The sequence below is a fragment of the Gallinula chloropus genome (genome assembly GCF_964237585.1).
Source record: "Gallinula chloropus genome assembly, contig: HAP1_SCAFFOLD_90, whole genome shotgun sequence".
Taxonomy (NCBI): domain Eukaryota; kingdom Metazoa; phylum Chordata; class Aves; order Gruiformes; family Rallidae; genus Gallinula; species Gallinula chloropus.
The window spans coordinates 78,520-86,213 of record NW_028168076.1 but is presented as its reverse complement, the minus strand read 5'-3'; positions in this window follow the sequence as shown (position 1 = coordinate 86,213).

Sequence of the window (7,694 nt, the reverse complement as noted above, 5' to 3'; positions counted from 1 at the left end):
TGGAACCTTGTGGTGATGTGCAGCTGGACTCTGGGACTTGCTCCCACTGAAGCCAAAGGGAGTTTTACTCTTTGGAGAACTCTGCTTATCAGGAAAGCCGATGCTCTCCTGTCTGTCAGGTCAAACTGGTGTCCTTAAAAGGAAGAGGAGGAAGATGTTAATTCCACGTGTGCATGTATTCTGACTGCTGTAATCCACATTTGCTCTTGGGATGCTGTCAGAGGAGGCTTTTGGATGCTGTTTCCTAGTGTTCCTGGAAAGAAATGGGATTGTAAAAATGTTGCCAGATAATGCATTTCCTGCCCTGGGAGCTTGCTCTGGTGGTAGTGTGGTGAAAGTCCTCAGACTGTCCAAGAAAATGCTGCAGCTTTGCACATCAGCAGCTTAGCAAAGGATGTCAGGTTTGTCTGTTAGATGGTAGGTGCTGCTTTTTCTGGTTAGAATAAGTCTGAGCTGCTATTGAACTTAGGGATATCTCAAAGTTTAGCAATTTCTATGTTGTATAAATGAACTTTGGTTCCAGCCCTGTTAAGAGGGAAATTTGCCATTAGTTGCGTTGGGAGCTTAAGGCTTGAATGCAGAGAGTGCCTGTTTGAACACTTGGATTATTCTGGTGTTAAAGAAAATTTATCTGAATTCAGTGCTTCTAGTTTAGAAGCAAAAAGGACATTGTTTTGGTGCCTTAATCATGAGCTTAGAATATAAATGACAGAGATGAAATCGCTGACATTAGGTTTTGCAGGTACCATTTGCTCTTTGGTAACTGGGGCAGCGTTGTGTTCGATACCATCATCCTGTGTTTTTCAGGAGAGCAGCTCTGAATGGCTGGAGAAGTCTTCAACATCAGACCCTTGCAGCCATATGCTGTCACTCAACAGTTGCTGCAGGGGAAGCCTACGTGTGCTAATGGAGATGCCAAAACTGATCTAGGTCATATTCTAGATTTTACCTGTCGACTCCAGTATTTCAAGGTGAGCCATGTTTGCACAAGTACTGGCGGTGTTTCTGCCAGAGTGATGGGATTCTTGGCATGCTTCTGGAGCCTAGTTAGAATGCACAAGATCTTTACTGGCAGTAAACACCTGTAAGCATTTAGAGCTGGGTGTTAAACAGGTGCTTATTCTACCAACCTTCAACATAGTTCTCTAAGGAAGACGTTGATTCTGCCATGTGATGTCATCTCTTCAGCGGTGCCCTCTAGGGTTTCTGTGACAGAGCCTTACTGGGTGCTGATAGGCAGGAAGGAGGCAGGAAATATTCATTTCAGCCTTGCATTCTTTGACAACACTATGGCTAGGCCAGTGCATACAGATGCATACATGCATGTGTGTGTAAGTCCTGTCCCCTTTCTCACCTTTAACTGTATTGGAAAGTTTAAAAAACCCCAAACCAAACTAACAAAACCATCAGTTTTAGAGATGAGTGGCCCAGAATTTCCAGGAAAAATGCCATTACAGAACAAATGTAAAATGGCCTCAGATAACTTTTGTCTGGAACCAGTTTGATGTTTTGTTCTTCTACCAAATCAGTGAATTACAAAGACTTGTGCTGAGTAGCTTTTTTAACACTGCTTGCTACAGGTCAGTGTCTTTTCAGCCCTTTTATTACATGAAGAATTTCCTTGTAACTGTGTGGTATGTTCAAAGATGAAACGAAGCAGTGGTTTGGGTAAGGTGCACTGGAGGGCTTGGAAAGTTTAGAAAGCAAAACCACAGCTCTACTGTTATTCCTGTGGATCTTCAGTTGCCTTTGCCATCCTCTGTGTGTAGAACCTGTTGTTCAGAGGATTCTCTGGGTGGAGAAGAACATATGATTTAGAAAAATATTATATACAGCATATTATTTAGAAAAATACTTGAGAGTTTCTGGCCCTTCTGAAAGCTTGTGTGTGGGAGCCTTCAGAGTTTATAAGATATATGTAAGACCAAAAAAAAAACCCCAAACCTTAAGAGATTTCTCCCAAAATTTTATTCACAGCAACCAGAACTGCAACCGCCTGCCTTTTGCACTGGTGCCATGTGCTCTGGCCAGAATGCTATGGGCACATGGGAAAACTAGATGCCTTTTTATGAGATGGTCTAATGCTTTCTTCAAACCCATCTTGTCAGTGCCTTGGACTTCATCCCCTGGGCTGGAATTGAAGACAGTTCTGTCCTGGAGGATCCAGGTGTTTCAGGGAAGCTGGTTTAGTGAGTGCCACTCTGGCTTGATCAGCTGTGGATGAAGCCTTGCTCAGTCTTGTCTGTGGGATTTGAGTGCCCCATGTGCTACAAAATACAAGCACCAGGTGGCAGCTTAAGTTCAGTGCCTCAAGTTCAGAGCACTTAGCTGGAGTAACTGATGGTTTGGGTTTTCTCTGCTGAAGAGTTAATCTGCGAGTTTCCTGTATCATCCCGTGTTTGACAAAGGGGTTGGAGCTGTGGCTGTCCCAGTGATGGCAGTGATGGCGAGTTTCAGAGTTTGGAGCTGATTTTAGGGACAGGAGAGGAGGTGTGGTGGGTTCAGGGCCCCGTGTTTGGTTTAAGATGTGTTGTTCTTGGCTGTGTCAGCAGTGAGAAGCTGATACATTCCTGTGTAGAATTGTTGCTGATCTTGTTGTGGTTGGTGGGTGTCTGTGCGCTCCCTAGGATTCTGATAACTGTGTGGATCCAGATCTCCTGAGAAGACGCTCAGCCACTCAATGGAAACGCTGGCTCCAGCTGAGAAGAAGGGAACCTGAGGGGGGTTACTCCATTGAGTCCGCTTTTGTGTGGGCATCTCTACCCATGCGTTAGAGATGGGGAAACTGAGTCACGGAGCCATCGCTTGTTTGGGGCCCCTCATTGAGCCAACTTGGGGGCATAGCTTTGCCCTATCCTGCCTGACACTGTGCCCTAAGCCCCATCTGATAGCTGCTGGCCACCTCCTGTCCCCTTGAATGAGGGCAAGGGTGTGAGGGGCTGGTTTGAAACCCGCCGTGGTTCTGACACCGGCTCTTACCCGCCCGAGCAGCAGGGAGAGCTGAAAGCTCTGCAGTTCTCTAACTCAGCCAGTGCCTTGTCTGTCTGTCCTCACAGTGGCTGCGTCATTGGACCAACGCTCCACTTCGATGTGCCTGCCCTCTGCTTCGGTGACGTCTCCTTTGGTGAGTGCGCCCTGGGCTTGGACCGTGGGCCGAGAGGTCCATGCGTTACCGAAACAGGGCGCTTGGAACCTCAGAGCACCCAGAATGTGTGTTCCTCTGCAGCAGCAGCCTTCAGGGTGTTAAAAGCAGGACTGATACCCTTGGCAGCAGAATGGCTGCGAGGGTATCAGTCCCTGAAATGCCCCGGGAATGGGAGATGGGGAAAAAAGGGTGATGCTGGCGGGGGGAAGAAGGGCGGTGCCTGGGAGGGGGAGAAGGGCGACGCTGGGGTTGGGGGAAAAGGGAGATGTTGGAGGGGGAGAAGGGTGATGGAGCTGTGAACCAGCCTGGAGCTGCTCTGGATAAATGTTGGGAGGACAGGAGCCATTCAGTCCCCTGAGCCTTAGTGTGAAATGTTAATTAGTGCTGGGAGGGCACCTTGTTATCACATACCCCATAATATGCCCAAGCCATAGCTCTGCGCAGAGCTCCTTCCCTGTGTGCCCCCACCCCGAAAGCCCAGTTCTGCTGTGCCAGCAGCGCTGGTGGCTGAGCATCCAGAGCTCCATTGAAATGCAGGTTCTGGTTCTCCATCTCTGCCTCACAAAAGGCTTTTTACTGAGATGAGCTGAAGTTTTTAATGGGAAATCAGTTGTGGATTGATGGAAGGGCCATTATCGAGATGGGCCAGCCAAACCAGATGTCTTCTCCTGGGCTGGTCTCCTGCCTCTGCAGAACATCCCCACTGAGTGGGGTTATGCCACTGGTGCGGCAGGGAAAGCGGGTGTCAGAGCTTTTTGAGCAGTAATGAGACGTCGCCGTTCATTAGGGAAGGTGAGACACGGCTTCTGCTGATTTCTCAGCCAGTGTCAGGCTCAGCTCCTGCCAAGTGGGCTGCAAACCTTCCTGTGCTCCATCTGGTCACCCTGAAACAGGAGATGCCGTAAGGCTCCAGCTAACAAAACTGCATCAGAGGGCTTTGCATCGGGCTGTAGCTCCCCATTTCATCCATCCCTGCTTTTACTGCAGCTTCTCCTTGGTGCCAACCTGCTCTTCCGTATTGCAAACCATAGGGGGTGTTCATGGGGAGTTTTACGGATCCGATTCTGGGAGTAAATGCTCTGTCTGGCTGCTCACTCTTACGTGAGACGTAACCGGTGCTGGTGTCGGGGCAGCTGAGAGAGAAAAACTCATGGCTTTGGGCATCAGAGCTGCCAAGGAGGGATCTCCATCACCAGCCTGGCACAGAGCTTCCATGGCAATTAATTCCTTGCTGGGCTTCTCAATTAGCTGCAGTTGAGATTGAAGAGAGCCAAAGTCCAGGCGCAGTTTTACCGTGAGAGGCTGTTCAGCCCAGGAATGGTGGGATAACGGGGGCATAAATCCCTCTGTGTGTCTCTTCCCCAGGCTTCCCTCACACCTTGTCCTGTCGCCTCAAAAACACCTCCTTGGTGCCCATGACTTTCCACCTTCGCATCCCCGGGGACGGCTCGGGAGGGCCCAGCGTTACCAGTGCTGCTTGGCTGTTGAACAACGATCCTGAGCCCTGGAGATGGGGAGTTGAAGGTTCCATCAGGCCGTCCGAATTTACCATCGAGCCTTGCAGCGGGACCATCCGCGCGCTGGGATCCAGGAATATCAAGGTGTGGGGAGAATCCGTCTGGCCGTGCTTCAGCAGATGGAGCTGAAGCTTCACTGGTGGGGAGGGTCCGGGGGGGCTTTAGTGATGGGAGGCAGATAGATGCACTTCTGTTGTTTGGGTTGGTCCGGGATGTTTGTGAAGGGGCATCGGTTTGTTTCCAGAACCATCCGCTGAGCATCCTGTGCCCTACGGTCAGGTGCGGAAGCCACGTGTGTGCCTGAGCGCTGCGTGGAGCTGTGGCTTTGGCTTAACCGTGGGCAGAGGAAGGATGAGGACAGCGGGTGGCCATTAGAGAGATGCCCTTGTGTAAAGCAGTTTGCTTTTCTTCCCGGACTTGTTTTCCCTCTCCCAGTGAGCAGAGGAGCTGCATTCACTGCAGCCATCCCTAGGGGGGGCTGAAGCAGCTCTGCCACGTGTGACCTGCACCCAACTTCTGGGGCCCTTGGCATTTGGCCCTGGCTGTAAAGCTGAACTCGCTGGGTTTGAGGTAATGCATTGCCCCGGGATTTACGCTGTTGTATCTGAGATTAGAACTGAGATTAATTTTAATACAGTGGTGAGCAGAGCAGTTGTCTGATTAGGCTTTAATTCAGCTTACACACACCCTGTTAACCACACAGGGTGTTGAACCAAGCAGATGCTGTCAGGAGACCTTTATTGCTCTCAGACTCTGCTCTACACATGGAGCAGCAGAAGGATGAGGGGAAAATCCTTCTCCTTACCATGGAAGGAGAATCAGGGGACGCCACACACGGAACGATAGTTTTTGGGGGTGGTGAAGGTCTTTGACGGTCTTCTCTGTCACCAGGTCACCCTGTGCTCCAACACCGTGAAGAAGTACAAGCTGGCGCTGGTGGTGGATGTGGACGGTGTCGGCAAGGAGGTGCTGGGGCTGCTCCTCACAGCCAGGTATCGGCGCTTTCCTTTGCGGCGTGTCCTCTCTCCTGGTGCATCGTCTCTCCTCCCCTCACACAAAGGCCAGCTCCAAACGAGAAGTATTACTTAATGAGCTCGTTAAGCAGGGCTTTGAAAGCAGCCAGTGTTGAGGAGCATCTGTGCTCACCAGACAGGCACAGCCCCCAGCCTTTTCCTAATTATATTAATTAGATTAATTATAGACCTATTTCTTTGGTGGGTGAGGTGTAACAGACTTCCAAAGGGCTGTCTCTCTCCTCCTTCCTGCAAGCAGTCAGTGGGGGAACTGTGTCTGGGTTGCCACCAAAGCACAGTGTTCCTTTGGGATGTGGGGAGCAGCCTGGTGTCTGTCTGGCTTAACAAAGGCACGTGCTAATGGGGAAGGGGCTTAGGGCAGGACTGGTGCAGGAAAAATAACAGCAAGATCTTCCGAAGGAGAAACAGAGTCCTTGATGCTGAGGAGAGCTCAGGTTTTGCTGCTTCCCTCTGGTCCTTTTGAGCATGAATGTTCTCACACTTAAGCTGGAAGTCATCCCTGCTGCAGCCAGGCTGGATCCCGCTGTGCTGTGGGTGTTGGTGTCATTACCAGTAGGATGCAGCTCACTGGTGCTTTTCCGCCGTCTGGTCAGTGTCTGGGCTGTGATTTTATTTTTAACAACCACCCACTGCGTAAGGCAGGGGCTGGCTCGGACCTTCCATCGCCACAGCAAGCAGTTGAGGCTCTTCAGGCCCCTTTTCTGGAGAGGAGGGAGTAGTTTCTGCTGAGATACTGGGCCATACTGCACCAATCCTTGGTGGGAAGGTTCCTCCAGAGCTCAGGGCTTGCTGTGGGAATCAAAGGGAATACAGGAAGCTGAAGGTGATTTATTGCTGTCGGGGTAATACATGTCTGTCTGACAGTGACAAATGTGTTCCGCTCCTCTGTGCCCTATTCAAGGAGGAAACAAATTCTACGTTCTCTCAGTATCTCTAATTCCCTTTGGGACATCTCTTTGCCTAGATGCATCGCTCCTGAGCTGGAAGTGCGGGACCCCACTGTGACATTTGGCCGGTGCTTCCTAAACTTCCAGTACGAGCGGCCGCTGACCCTGGTGAACAAGAGCCGCGTTCCAGCCTGCTACAGGCTCCTTCCTCAGGTTTGGCATCGCATCTGCCCTCAAGAGTTATCCAGGGGTTTATTAAGGGGATGAAAAATAATAACAAAGGGGTGGGGTAAGACCTTGCTGGTTTATATTCAGATGGGTTCTTGTTTTCAGCAAACCTTTGGGTGTAGAAGAACCGCACCACCCCCCCCCCCCCCCCGCATATAGACTTTGGGAAGAGGTTTGTATTCTAGTCTTTAGGTTGATTTTATGCAGGGTGTTGAAAAGCTGCTGTGAGGAGGCTGCTGGCATGGGTGTGTATGCCTGTGGGTGCAGCAGCTTTTGGACCCCCTTGGGATTCAAAGCCCATCCCGCTCTCCTAGCTGGGTTCCAATGGTAGATGTTAAGGAGTGCAGGTTTCTTCGGAGGTCACTCTGAATTTGGGTTTGATTCTGTCTCTTACAGAAGCACAAGCAGGGTGATGCTGTGCTGTACTGCAGCCCCGTGTTCTCTGGGATCATCAAGCCTTACAGCACTGTCAGGGTCCCGTTGGTGCTGGAAGCCCAGAAGTTGGGACATCAGTCTGCTTCTGCTGTGCTCGCTGTGCTTGGGAACAAGAAATCCCCATTGGTGAGTCCTCGAGGTTCCTAATTCCAGGGATCCTTCCCGGGGCTGCAGTACGCAGCCAGGGTGGACAAGGAAAGGGGTTCGTGGTACAAGCAACAGCCAAGGTCTAGAGGAGAGGAAGGCTGGTGGGACTTCTTGGGCAGGTGACAGTCTGAGAGTCCGATGTGGCACATCATTATAGATAGGGGAGACAGGATAACGAGCGCAGTCTGCAACTCAGCATGGTCCCTGGAGCTGAGACTCTGCTGCGTGATTAGGTGAGCAGGAGCTGCTGCTTCAGAGCAGGAACTTTTGTTCAGGAGGGCACTGGGACACCCTGTGTGAG